Here is a 15,768-nt window from a genome sequence, read left to right on the forward strand (position 1 = left end):
ACACTTTAGCTTGCATACTATGGTCCTACCATCTTGCATGCTTTTTCAGTTCAGCAGGACAGACATTAGTGTGTATGCCGTTTTCTCCGAATTCAGAACAATTTTCCCAACCAGTCTTGAAAATTAGATTCGGTTAGCTTGTTAATAACAAAAATGGATTACGTGACGAAATCGAAAATATACTGATATTGAAATAGAATAATAGTTGTTGATTATTTTAAAATAATTTTAAGATATAAAATATGGATTTTTATTTTATAAATTTACCTCCCACTATTTTGATATTTCCACCACCCTCTGATGAAAAAGAGAAATCGTATTTTCTTAGTGGGCACGTAGAGTCAAATTTGCCAATTATAATCTCGAATAATATCAGCCAAATATAATTTCTAAAAAGTAGAATCCAATTACATCCCTATGCAACCTCCGTGTGGCTTGCCTCACGTTTAATAAAGACCCAATAATATGACGCCGTTTATTTTGACATGTCAAACCGACCCATCAATATTGAATTGTAGTGGACGGTCGCCATGAGTTCCCCCAATAATATGAGCCGAAGTCATGGGAATTCCACTAAATTCAAATCATATGTCCGGTGGAAGTCACAGCTTTCCGGCGTCCAGGCCTCCCTAATAATATGAGCCAGACACTGTCCGCGGGTAGCGATGAACAAGCAACAACGGTTGATGAAAGGCGAGGAAAAATTAATTTCTTTTAATTTTTACTTTTTCGGTTTGATATAAATTTTTGATCTTATTCAAAATGAGGGATTTTAATTTTAAAATTATCTCATCATTTTAATTTAATATCGCGTGCCATGTTTGTATGTTTGCCGGATTCATGAAACTATATTATTTAATAATATACATACATACATACTACTATATATCGCCTATATCATAATATGACATTCAACAATAAATAATGATGATCGATCGCCAACACTATTAGATCCATGTAACCAAACGTGGATCCAGGTCCAAAACCTAGGTGAATGCAGGGATTAAAATGTAACTATTACTAGAGCTTCCAATATTTTACATGTCTTCATCTTGTGCATCGGGTCCACCATCTTCCATTCTTGATCTCCTACTATTTCTAATAATTACATTTAAATAGTCATGGCACATAAGGGATACATCTCATGGGGTGAGAACGAACCATAAACCAGGCCCACTTTAATAATATCAAATATTAATAAATTGAATAAAACAGTAAAATATCCTAACATACACCTAATATATTGATCAAGGCTCTCGATCATCCTTAATGCATTTAATATCAAATATTACATCAATTAATTAACAAAATTTAATTAACTTATAAACCATACATCTAATAATTTTATTACTAACCACCACAATTATTAAAGAATATAATAAATTAAATAAACACCTTTATTTAATTTTCAAATAATTCAATAATAATTGATTTATTGGTAAAACTCAATTTTACCATAAATAATTAAAATCATATTCTAATTATTTATTTTACAAGAAAATTATTAATTTTCCAAAAATTGATTTTTTTTTAAAAAAAAATAAATTGAACAAATTTTCATTAAATATCAATTTAATCCAAAGTTTTGAAAAATCAGAAAATCGTACCCTAGGCCCAAACAATTCAAGCCCTATAATTAGCACAGTGCCCGAGACCATTCAGGGCAGCCGCCGGCGCCACCCGCTCTGCCCGATCGTATCGGGCACCGGCGGGCATGCTGTGTGCTCCCTGCCCGCACCGACGTGCGCAGGTGTGCCGGACGCTGCGCGCTGGTGTGCCGAACGCCATGCGCACGCTGCGCGATGGCGTGCGCGAACGCTGCAAGCCACCATGCGCGGCCCTGCGCGCACGGACTGCTCGAAACAGTTCCGGGCAGATTCGAAAAATAAATATTTTTTTTTATTTCTGGAAAAATAAAATTTTTATGGTGCATCAATTTTCTAAAAAAATTTCTTGTGTATATAGAAATAAATTATTCAATATGATTTAAAACCATACGATATAGAAAAACGTGGCTCTATATCGTAAGGTTTTAAATCATATTGAATAATTTATTTCTAACCACACAAGAAAAAAACGTGGCTCTGATACCACTGTTGGATCTCGATTTTCTCGTACCCAAAACGCAGCGAAAGTTTTAAAGTTTTTATTTTATTTTGACAATCAAAATATATTTTTTTGAGCACTCGTATGGTTTTATATTTAAACATTCGAAGGACGCTAAAATATTTACCTTTGGTGAAAAATCACTAGGTTCCAACTACTTCGGTATAAACGGATGTAGTTTTTGTTGCAAATCTCTACGAACGATCTTCAAAGAACTCCTTCCTTTAATCTTCGAATCAAGTCCACGACTAGAAGATTTATTCATCTTCTAATTTGCACAATAAAAATTAGAAGATATTTTACGTTGGAGATCAAAGTTTGAGAGACGGCTCAAAATCCTTTTCAAAAGAGAGGGCCGAAAATTGAGACTTTCGGAGAGGGGATTTTCGAAAAATCTCAAGAAGATGGAGGCTAGGGTTTTTTGAAAATTCTGAATTGGAATTCTCTTTAACCCTAAGCCTAATACAAATATATATATGTTTAGGGCCCATTAATTAAATTAAATACTTAATGAGCTTAATTAATTAATTATCCTAGTCCAACTAGTTTAATTAATTAATTAATCTTTTAAAGTTCAATTAAGAACCTTAGAAATATGAATGTAAGTCTTGTACTCCTACAATTCCATTATACATATATCCATTACATTTAATTTAAATCCCTTATAAATTCAATATTTGAATTTAATATTTAAATTATAAATTCAAATCCTTGAATTTATGACCTCCAAAATTTAATATTTAATAAACTCGACTTTTGATTTTAATAAATTAAGTTCTAAAATTTTATAAATTCAATTCCTTGAATTTACTCTCTCCAAATTTCTTAAATTCAACTTCTTGAATTTACTATCATATAAATTCAACTCCTTGAATTTATTTTCTCAAAATTTAATTATCATAAATTTAACTCTTTGAATTTTCTATATCATAATATAAATTCAACTCCTTTAATTTATTCTCTCAAAATTTAATTATCATAAATTCAACTCATTGAATTTACTTTATCATAATATAAATTAAACTCCTTGAATTTATTCTATCAAACGGGAACAAATGATCTAGTGCTTGTGTGACCCTTAATTATTCAGGGATATAGCTAGCAGTGGGTTCACAACTCTTTGTGATTCAGGACATAATCCTTTATTCGGGCTTACCCTAGTTTGCCCCATTCCATGGAACAATATTTGATCATTAGAATGTCAGAAAATATTTTATGATTAAACCTATCGAATCATGCTAAGAGCGTCTAGTAGCATCGCCCCATGACTCCCTAGTTATCACTGATAGTGTCTGCAAGAACCAGTCGGTTATGATTAACGTACATTAACGTCCCTTCATCTCATATTTACCGATCGAATCTGCAACCATTGGTTAATCGAGGGTTGCATAATAATTCGATAACTATATGTTACATATAATAGTGGCATCGAATGTACCATTTGAGAACTCCTTCTCCAACGTACAAATCATACTCTAGCCAGATATTCCACGCACTATTATTTAATCAGATCACATAGGATTTCCACACCCGTAGGTGAGCGGTGAATCCCCTACTACAATACACTGGCTCCTATATGTGTCGCAACTGTACCCAACCTCGCCACCTGATGACTCTCCTGGAGTCGGTAAACGAGTCAAAGCACAGCCCTAGCATATAGAGCCTCGTTGTTGTCCCGGGTCATAAGGACTAATGATGTACAATCATAACCACAGACTTATCCTCTCGATGAATGATAACCACTTGGAAAGTCTGGGGGAGGGATATTCGGTATATCATCATATGACTTCCCATCTGCATGTTTGTACATTTCTATGCCCTTATCAAGAAACATGGTACACTACATCACAGATGCTAATCTCGAGCTCAAGCGACCTTTATCCATATTTTAGGTCGCTGAATCGAATAAGAACGAATTTAGATTATACAGTGTTTAAAAATGAGTTTCAACATCGAATTAAGGTTCATTTGTATTAAAGTATAATCAAGGACTTTATGTATGTTGATTGCATGGGTATACAGATAAAGTAAAACAAAACCATGAAAAGTTAAATTACATTAAAATAAAGATTGTTTATTACACTTGAGTCAATAAATTCCCTAGCCAACCGTTGGCTTGCAAGGCATCTATTCTAACAAAACATGGCTGGATCCTCTGCACAAACATTGAAAAATATTTGTGTATTTTGTGGGTCGAGTCCTGGAAAAATGAAGTGTTTGTAGAAGAAACGAATAATCTTTGAAAGATATTGGATGAGAGAAAAATTCACTTGGTATGTGGGTGAGGTAATATTGGGTTAATGAGATATGTTCCAAACATCTGCTCATCTTGGAGATAGTAAGGTTTTGGGTATTATTCCTACATCTTTAGCTGAATAAAATATTATCGGTGTTACGATTGGGGAGGAATTAAAAGTTTCTTCTATGTATGAAAGAATCACCAAAATGATTGAAAATTCTGATGTTTTTATCGAACTACCAGGTGGTTTTGGTACATTAGAAGAAATTTTTCACACTGTTTCTTGGGCACAACTTAATATCCATAATAAACATGTGGGCTTGTTGAATATCAATAATTATTATGACAGATTGTTGACATTTCTATATAAAGCTATGGATCAGAATTTCATTTCAGAAAATTCACGACAGATTCTCATCTCTGCTTCGACTGTTGACCAATTAATTGATGATTTAGAAGCTTTTGTTCATAAGTCTGATCCAATGATAACAAAGATCAATAGGTCGCAATCAAGCAGTAAGAAAATAAAGTTGGATCATTGATTCAAAATCCGTGGATTGATTTCTTTTTGTTTCAGTTTGTTATCTTCAATAAAATTCCAGGTGATATCTCTTTCATTATGTACTCTTTATTAATAGTTATTTTGACATTAAGGACAATGTAATATTCTGATTGGGAGGAGAACAAACTTAAAAAAAAAACTTTATATTTTAAAAAAATAATTATTTTAGAATAAAATCATGTTTATTGTTTGTATCTGAGTAATTTTTTTAAAAAATATTACACATTACATGTTTGAAAGGTTTATATTAGAAAATATATTTATCTATCTAAGGATGTTTAAATTTTTATTTGAATAAAAAAATCAATTTTAATATTCTGATCACTATAAAAATATAATTTATTAAATCTTTTTGAGTTATTAATCATTGTGATAAGATCAGTTATTAAAGTATGTGACCCAAGATATACCTGATAAGAGTGCCTAAAATATTAGACTCACACATACTTTGTGAGTGAGTGGAGATGATTAAGAAAACAGCTTTCGAGCATTTATTGATCATGAGAGATGCTATATATTGTTTAGATCTCGAGTTATTATTTTGAAAAAAAAATAGATACTTCCTGAGAAAAAAAAGAATTTTTTTTGATGATCTATGTAATTTTAAAGTTATATGCTACTACCCTATTATCTCTCATTAAAAAAAAGATATAAAAAGAAATAAAAAAATAGAAAGAGAGAAATAGATTGTTCAAATTAAATAAATACGTGGTCATGGAGCATATAATTAGTTTGATTCTATGATGTTATAAAAAAAAGAGCAGGAAAAAATATCTATATTGTAGCGCCCTGAAAATTTAAAAGTACACTCAAACCACATGCAGACAATTATTAAATTTTTTGTGTATTTTAATTATTTGTTTTAAATGCATAAATTAATTACGTTGTGCATAATTGTATGTTTAAATTATATTTTATACATGGTTGCATTAAAATGTATTTTTAAAGGTTATTCGAGTTGCAATCGAGGAACGGAGACCGAGGGCTGGAGAACGTAAAATATTTTTATTAAATAATTATTTTTAATTGTTTAAAATATGGTTGTTGGTTTTTCATATTTTTGAAAATAAGGGGTTTTGAGGTGATTTTATACGCCGGAACGTAAATTTTATGGGTGTTGGATTTTTAACAAAAATGCCAGCTTTTTGGGCAACCCGGCTAATAAATTCACAAATTTATTTAAACAAAAACCTTGTTGATATTTTATTAAATACTAATTAAGACCGATGGGCTTAATTTATTGGCTTATTAGGCCTAAGCCTAGTTAATAGTTTAATTAGTATTTAAAAAGGTTAAAACCCTATAGCTAGCAACACAAACTCACGGCCACACTTTTAAAAATTCAGAAAAAACTCTCCCCTAAAACACTCAAAGTTCACGGCACACACACACACACTTTGAAAGAAAATTCGAAGGGTTCAAGGAGAAGCTAGCCAAGGTTTCGCTCCGTTGTTCGTCATCAACATTATTTCATGCGTATAAAACGCAAAGTCACGCCATACATCTCCTTTTCTCACCCATCATATCATAATATTGTTTTAAATATTTTATGCATGAAGAACATGAACTTATTTTCTGCATTTTCGGATTTATGGCATGCAGAAGAGGTAAAATCATGATTCTATGATTTAAATTCATGTTTTATATTGTGAAGAGGCTGCCATGATCTTAGGTGTTGAACAAGTGATGTTTATACATGATTTAAAGAGTCCTAAAACAGACCAAAAACGATGGAAAAAAAAAGAGAACAAAGCTAGAACAGGGGAAGAGGGCCGTGAAGTTGTTTGGGTTTTGTAAGGTGCAAGGTTTAATTGTGGTGCATGGGGCAAGAGGGCTCAACCAGGTCTGTGGGTTGGGTCTTAAGTGTCAAGGTTAGGTCCTAGGTAGTGTCCTAGGAGGGCTAGGGCTCGCGCTAGGTGGGCTGGGAGAGTCCTAGCGTGAGTGGAGTTTTCACGCTCAGGTTCAGGTTGGCCGAGAGTTCCAGGGGCCATGGCTCGGTCTGGGGGCAAGCCAGGTTGTCTAGATGGTGCCTTAGGATGGTTCAGTGAGGGTTAGGAAGGGTTGGGCTCGGTGGTAGCCTGGGTAAGAACCTCCACAAAAATATAGCAGCAGGAACGTGAGGGAGGCTTGGGGGCGAGGCTGCTGTCCTTTGGTTTAGGGGCTTTGCTGCTTGGGTTCAAGGCTTGGCCTGGTCTGGGTCAAGTCTGGGCGTGGTCAAGGGTCAGTGAGGGTCCGAGGTGGTCGCTAGTTAAGGGGCTGGAAGAGTCCTAGTGGCACTAGGAAGATATAGGCGCGAGAATCTCCATGAGCGCAGGTTCTGTAGTCAAGTTCCAGTAAGTTTTTGGTCGGGCCAAGGCTTGTTTTATGGCATGGGCTTTGTCAGTAGGTTCCATAGCTGGGTTTGCTAGGTTTTGGCTCAAGGTAGCTCGGGCGTGGCTCGAGTAAATCGGGAGATGGCTCGGTGGGTTCGTTAGTGTGTCAAAAAACGAGAATTAAAGAACAAAAAATTGAGCCATGGGTCTTCGGGTGTGGCTCATGACTTGGAAGGGTAGAATAAATCATAAAAAGGTTATGTTAAAAATTTGGGATCAAAATAACGAGTTTTGGATTTATTTAGAATTTAATCGCCGCACGAAACGCTAATTAACGAGTTAATTGAAACGCCTAGTTTTAAGCCTCATAAAATTATGGAAAATTATAATTAAGCTCAAATAATTATTAAAAGTCTAGTTTTAAATTTGGGAATTTTGTATTAAGGTTTGGTTTAATTCGGGATTAAAAACGTCACATTTAAAGATTAATTTAAAAGTTCTCGATTTAAGCTAAATAAAAATATGAGAAAATTCATGTAAGCTTAGATAATTATCTGGGTTATGTTAGATTCAATTAATTCAAGAAAAAGTCATAATCGAGGAATTTTACGTCCAGGGGTAAAACGGTCTTTTTACACCAAAAAAATTAGTAAACGTCATGGCAGTGCTCTGAATGTTGTTTTTATGATAATATGATTACTTTTAAATGTTTATGAATTGTTCATGATTAAATTATGATTTTTAAACGTCTATGGAATTTTTATGATTTAAGGAAGACATTTAAAAGACATGTTGGATGCTTGGTTTCAAAAGACAAAATTATATGTTATGCATGATTTTTATAAAGTAATGAGAATGTAAACGTTTAAGGAAGTGAAGTAATTGTGACTAATTCGATAATGTTGAAGATATCGTGAGGGTGACAGTCCCAGTGGGAGCCCGACGATCGTATTTCCATTATTACGAATATGAGGTAACAGTATGAGGTAACGGTAAGAATGAGAATGTCGTGAGGGGAAAAGGCCCCAGAGAGAGCCCAATTATGGGAAAAGGCCCAGAGGGAGTCCCGACGATCGTATTCTATTCGAAAGAGGATAGGCCAGGGCCCAGTTGACTGGTGAGAGTCTTGCTGGTGTCCCCCGTCACCCAGTACTGCGGTTTCATGTAGATGGATCCATCGACTTTTGAGGTTTGAGGAAAGTCACAATTAACGATCTGAATTCAACTAAGGAAAAGGAAAAGGAAAAGGAAAATGTTATGATCATGATAAAAGGTTTTATGTTATGTTTTGAGGAAAAAAGAAAAGGTCAATGTTTATGTTATGCATGTCATGAAAATGTTTAGGCTTAAAGTTGATGCATCATTGTGAAAATGTTTCTATTTAATGTTCATGCATCATAAAAAGGTTTACAAAAATGTTCATGTTTGAAGTTTATGCAAATTCATGAAAACGATATTTTAAGTACAAGTATTTTTCACTGTTGCTTGGGGTTTTATACGTATTACTCGTTATCAAGAATATGACGTGTTGAGTCTTTAGACTCACTAGGTGTGATGGATGTAGGTGAATTTGAGGGAGGTCTTGATGGATAATTTGACTGTACTCAAGGTGCACACAACCCGAGGACCAGCGCTTCTACTTTTCCGCTTTTACGATTTATGATTCATGACTTACGTTAAAGATTTTAAGACTATTTTTTTACGCTTTTGAGAGATTTTTGAGAGGTTTAGTATGTGCTATACTTTTCAAATTTATTGCTTTTTAGGTGGGTAAAACAATTGACGATTTCATGTTTTGACGTTCCCTTTGGTATTTAAAATTCTAGTTGGTTGACGTTTATTTTTAAAGTGGTGCAAAATATTTTATAAAAATATTTTCATGGTTGATGAGGGTTCAGCCTAGTGTGTAGACTTTTTTTTTAAAAAAATCTAGTACTTTAAAAGCAATAAAAAGAGCAGACGTTTCATATATATAATAAGAATAACTAGATTTTGAATCAATGGATTTCCTATCTTTTGATTAATCTGGCTCGTTTGTCTGTCTGCATTCTGTAAACCATTTTTCTGAGCATTTATATGAGGCCCGAGAGTATATCATTTTAATCCGAGATTATTTAATTGATGAATTGATGTGATCATGGAAGGACAAGCTCCGAGGAAGACATGGGAAAGCATGGGATTCGTGTGGAGGCCAGAAGACCTCGCGCACATGCGCGGCGAAGAGGCTCGCATATGCGCGAGCAGCCAAACGCCGAGACAGAAAGTCTCGCGCATATGCGCGAGACGAGGCGCACATATGCGTGAGCAGACGAAATTCTAAGCGCCGAGACAGTAAGTCTAGCGCATATGCGCGAACATTGGACACTCATATGCGCGAGAAGTGCTGTATGGAAAATGTGCCACATGTCTTGCCATGCATATTAACATGTACAAACTCTCCATCCACTTCAGAGTTGGGCAGCAAGAACCGCAACTTCCATGCTTAGAATCCTTAAGCTTCTTCATCTCTTAGAAATTTGATTGTGCAAGATCCGGCAATCCGATTTTCGACCCGAGCATAGTTCTGTGCTTCTCTCATCAAGAGCTTCGAAGGGATGTAAGTTTTCTTATTTTCCTGCATGGTTCAAAAATTTGGTGTTGCAGAAATCATAATTTGATTGATATTATGTGTTTTTGAGATTATGATAAACATATAATCAAAACCGGATCGAAGAACGGACAGTGTATGCAATTGTTATGATTTTTTCCAGCCTATGTTTGAATGAGGTTGCACAGATTTTCGAATTGTAATTTGTATTTGTTGATGGTTTTGAGTGGTTGATATTCATCTATTGTTGTTGAGTTGCCGGGTATCTCGATATTGCGCCATTATGCCGTCGAAATGTAATTAGATTGAGATTAGAGTGGTGATCCGGGCTTAGATATAGAACGTGTTGTTCAACACTTGACATGTGGTTGGTAAACACTATTTTGTTATGACTTTATTTTGTACAAGTTTTGTATCTTTGATCATGTTGTAGATATTGAACTTGATCTTGTAAATTAAATAAAATGGAGCATAACTTGTTGTAGTATTTTGGACACATGTTATGAGGTGCTCAGTTTTAAAAAAAATAAAAAAATTTTGACTTAGCGCATTTCATTGATCCATTTAATCCCAACAATGATTGAAGAAAATGTGTTAGAGTCCGGGTCCCCACAACAGGTTGTATCAGAGCTGTATGTTCCTTAGACTGAAATAGAAGCGAGTGAGCGGGGTACATTGAGTTTTCTTTCTTGCTTCTGTGGTACTAGCATGCAATTTATTATAATGTTGATTTACAAATGTTATATGCTAGTATGACAGCATGTTTTACTGATTTAGAAAGTACATGTTTACCTGATTATCTGATTTGATTGGAAACGTGTATTATTGGAGAATGAATCAGAACCGATTTTTGATCAGAAGTATGATGATCAGAGGAGGACTGAGACAGATTTTGTAGATTTTATTACTAACCATTTTGATAATCAAATATGCCTCCTCGAAGAGCCAAAGAACATGGTAGTACTTCAAATAATCTGATGGATGTTACAGCGACACCCATGGAAACACTGTTACTGATACGTCTATCGATTGCGAGAGCTGGCTTGATGATATTGAGATGTTGTTTGATTCAATTCACTATACAGATGAGCGTAGAATCAAATTGATTGGGCACCAGTTACATGAGGTGGCAAAAAGCTAGTGGCTCACAACCAAGAGAGTTTTGGAGTATCGAGGTACGGTGATTACTTGGAAGATCTTTAAAGCCGAATTTTATCAACGATTTTTCTCAGTATCGTACAGAAAGGACAAGGGTGCAGAGTTTGCTAACCTGAAACAGGGTCATCTGAATATTGAAGAATGCGTGGCCAAATTCTCTACCTTGCTACGTTTTGCTCCTAATGTTGCTGATAATGATGAGGCCGTGGCTGATCAAATCATCAATGGATTGAATCCTGATATTTTTACACTGGTAAATACAGGGCGACAAAATAATTTTGATGATGCCTTGAACAGAGCAAAGGGAGCTGAAGCAGGCTTGATCAAGTAGAGAGGAACTTCGTATGTCACTTAGACACCGAAACAGCAACAACCTTCAGCCCAGCTCCACCAACTACCTCCCAGATTTGATAGTGAAGGTAGCAGCAGTGGGAAGAAGGATACTCTGAAAGCCCGAGGAAAACAATTTAAGAAATCTGGAAGTAGTTCTTCTAGCTCCAGTGGCTCACGACAGATCGGTTCTGGCCAGAGTTCCAATTATACAGGGGTCTATTGCAGAACATGTGGAGGAAGACATCTAACAGAGCAATGCAAAGAAGTGCTTGGTAGTTGCAACATCTATCGACAGCCGGGACACTTTTCCAAAGTCTGTCCACAGCGAGGCTCTCAACGATCCCAGGGAGCAGGATCATCTGGATCAGTGGCTCAGGATGATAGACGATCATCTTCTGTTCACTCTTTCCAGCCACCGACTACCCAGTCACAGCCGAGGCCAGGAGGAAGCCAAACTGTTAGTCAGCCTCCGAGACAGCAGGCCAGAGTGTTTGCATTGACCGAGGAACAGGCCCAGGAAGCACCTGATAATGTGGTTGCCAGGTAACTGTTCTCTTTGTGGTTATCCTGCTTATGTGTTGATAGATACGGGTGCATCCCATACTTTTATCTCTGAGAGATTTGCATTGATATATGATTTTCCTGTTGAGTCTTTATCTACTGTAGTATCTGTCTCTTCATCTTTGGGGAGAGGTCTTATATCAGTTAATTCTGTTAGACATTGTATGCTGCAGTATGAAGGTAATGAGATAGAGTTAGATTGTATTGTACTCGGTTTGTCTGATTTTGACTACATTATTGGTATTGATATGCTGACCAAGTACAGAGCTACCGTAGATTGTTTCCAGAAAATTGTAAGATTCAGACCTGAGAGGGCTGATGAATGGAAATTTTACGGTAAGGGTTCCATAATTCGAATTCCTTGGGTATCTGCTTTGTCTATGACTCGATTATTACAGAAGGGAGCAGAGGGATTCCTTGTGTATTCAGTAGATGTACTGAAGTCGAGCCCTTCATTTGCAGATTTGCCAGTGGTTTGTGAGTTTGCTGACGTCTTCCCAGATGAGATTCCGGGTTTGCCTCCAGTCCGAGAAATAGACTTCAGCATTGAAGTGATACCAGGTACAGTACCTATTTCAAAAGCTCCATACAGAATGGCACCAATTGAATTGAAAGAATTGAAAGATCAGCTAGAAGATTTACTAGCCAAGGGTTACATCAGACCGAGTGTTTCTCCTTGGGGTGCTCCAGTACTGTTTGTCATAAAGAAAGACGGTTCAATGAGACTCTGCATTGATTGTCGGCAATTGAACAAGGCTACGATAAAGAATAAATACCCTTTGCCTCGTATTGATGACCTATTTGATCAGTTGCAGGGTTCTTCTGTTTATTCCAAGATCGATCTAAGATCAAGATATCATCAGTTGAGAATCAGAGATTCTGATATATCGAAGACAACTTTCAGAACTAGGTATGGCCACTATGAATTTATAGTCATGCCGTTTGGTTTAACGAATGCTCCAGCTGTGTTTATGGGTTTGATGAACCGTATATTTCAGAAATATCTTGATGACTTTGTGATTATCTTTATTGAAGATATTCTGATTTATTCAAAGAATCTGATTGATTATGCTGAGCATCTGAGAATTGTATTGAAGACTTTGAGAGCTGAAAAACTGTATGCAAAGCTATCGAAATGTGAGTTTTGGCTGCAACAAGTTGTATTTCTGGGGCACATTATATCTGGAGATGGTATTTCTGTTAACCCTAGCAAAGTTGAGGCTGTGATCAATTGGCCTAGACAGACATCAGTACCAGAGATACGCAGTTTTATGGGTTTAGCGGGCTATTATCGTCGATTCATCAAAGATTTATCTAGTATTGCTAAGCCGATTACCCAGCTGACCCAGAAAAATGTCCCTTTTGTTTGGTCAGAGGCTTGTGAATCCAGTTTCCAGGAGTTGAAACAGAGATTAACCAGTGCTCCGGTGTTGACTATCATGTCAGGTACTGGTGATTTTGTCATTTATTGTGATGCTTCTCACAGGGGACTAGGTTGTGTTTTGATGCAGCGAGGACATGTTATTGCTTATGCCTCGAGACAATTAAAACCACATGAAACTCGCTACTCGATTCATGATCTTGAATTGGCTGACATCGTATTTTCATTGAAAATCTGGTGACACTATCTATATGGTGATAAGTTTGAAATTTATTCTGATCACAAGAGTTTAAAATATCTATTTTCACAGTCAGAACTGAATATGAGGCAACGGAGATGGCTTGATTTGCTGAAAGATTTTGATTGTGAAATCAAATATTACCCAGGGAAATCAAATGCAGCAGCTGATGCACTAAGTCGAAAGGTATGTTCTTTATCCCTATCGACGATTGGTGTCTCAAATTTGATTGAAGATTGTTGTCTTTCTGGATTAGTATTTGAGACAAATTGTAAACCTCTGGGACTTTGTACCATTCAAGTTGAACCAGAGCTGATTTTAAGAATCAAAGAAACACAGAAAGTCGATCAGAATATTCAGAATTCGATTACGATGGTCAGATCAGGGCATCAATCAGAATATCAAGTTCGTGATAATGTGTTATAGGTGAATAATCGTCTTGTTGTGCCAGATGTTTCAGACGTGAGACAACAGATTTTGACAGAAGCACACTGTACTCGTTTTAGTATTCATCCTAGTGGCAAAAAGATGTACAATTATCTGAAGAAACAGTTTTGGTGGAAACAGATGAAATCAGATATCGCATATTTTGTGTCCAAATGTTTGAATTGCCAACAGGTGAAAGTAGAGAAGAAGAAACCAGAAGGTTTACTGCATAGTTTATCTATTCCAGAATGGAAATGGGATCACATTTCCATGGATTTTGAGACGAACCTACCACGGTCCTCCCGAGGTTGTGATGCGATTTTGGTTGTTATTGACAGATTGACCAAATCAGCGTGTTTCATTCCATACCGAATGACGTACAAACACGATCAGATGACAGAAATTTATGTCAGAGAAGAGGTTAGATTGCATGGAGTGCCAAAGTCCATCATATCAGATCGTGACCCTCGATTTACTTCGCACTTTTGGCACAGTTTGCAACAAGCTCTAGGTACAAAATTGCACCTGAGTACTGCATATCATCCTCAGACAGACGGACAATCAGACACTACTATCCAGACATTGGAGGATATGCTTAGAGTTGTAGTGCTAGACTTTGGTACTAGTTGGCAAGATTTCTTACCACTTTGTAAATTCTCATACAACAACAATTATTAGATGAGTATACAGATGGCTCTGTTTGAAGCTTTGTACGGCAAGAAGTGCAGATCCTCTCTCTACTAGGATGATATCTCGGAAGTACCTGAAATTGGGCCTGACATGATTCGAGATATGACTGAAAAAGTAAAGTTGATTCAGGAGAGAATGAAGACAGCTCAGGATACACAAGTCAAATATGCAAATATTCGACGTCGACCGTTAGAATTTGAGCAAGGAGACACAATATTTCTGAAAATTTCTCCTTTCAGAGGCGTTGTCAGATTTGGCAAGCGAGGGAAGTTGTCTCCACGTTATATCGGTCCGTATGAGATTCTTGAGAGGATAGGTAATCGTGCCTATCGACTCGCTCTTCCTCTTTCTCTATCTGGAATACATGACGTCTTTCATGTGTCTATGCTACAGAAATATCTTCCTGATGCTTCTCATGTTCTTCAGCCTGACGAGACAAAACTCGATGAAACTCTAAGTTATTTTGAGAAACCACTTCAGATTCTAGATCGTAAAGAAAATTAGTTCAGAACGAAGATTATTCCGTTAGTGAAAGTTCAGTGGAGTCATCATGGCATTGAAGAAGCTACCTGGGAGACTGAATCAGACATGAGACAGAAATTTTCAGAGTTGTTCCACTGATGTGAGTTTCTTATTTAGCTTCAGTTATATCTTCTTATCTTATGTAATTTGATTGCCTACGATTTCGAGGACGAAATCATGTCTCAGAGGGGGAAAATTGTGAGGCCCAAGAGTATATCATTTTAATCTGAGATTATTTAATTGATCAATTGATGTGATCATGGAAGGACAAGCTCTGAGGAAGACATGGGAAAGCATGGGATTCGTGTGGAGGCCAGAAGACCTCGCGCACATGCACGGCGAAGAGGCGCGCATATGCGCAAGCAGCCAAACGTCAAGACAGAAAGTCTCGCGCATAAGCGCGAGAAGTGTTGTATGCAAAATGTTACACATGTCTTGCCATGCATATTAACATGTAAAAACTGTCCATCCACTTCAGAGTTGGGCAGCAAGAACCGCAACTTCCATGCTTAGAATTCTTAAGCTTCTTCATCTCTTAGAAATTTGATTGCGCAAGATCCGACCATCCGATTTTTGATCCGAGCATAGTTCCGTGCTTCTCTCGTCAAGAGCTTCGAAGGGATGTAAGTTTTCTTATTTTCCTGCATGGTTCG

Source organism: Primulina tabacum, chromosome 1 (genome assembly GCF_025594145.1).
Source record: "Primulina tabacum isolate GXHZ01 chromosome 1, ASM2559414v2, whole genome shotgun sequence".
NCBI lineage: Eukaryota > Viridiplantae > Streptophyta > Magnoliopsida > Lamiales > Gesneriaceae > Primulina > Primulina tabacum.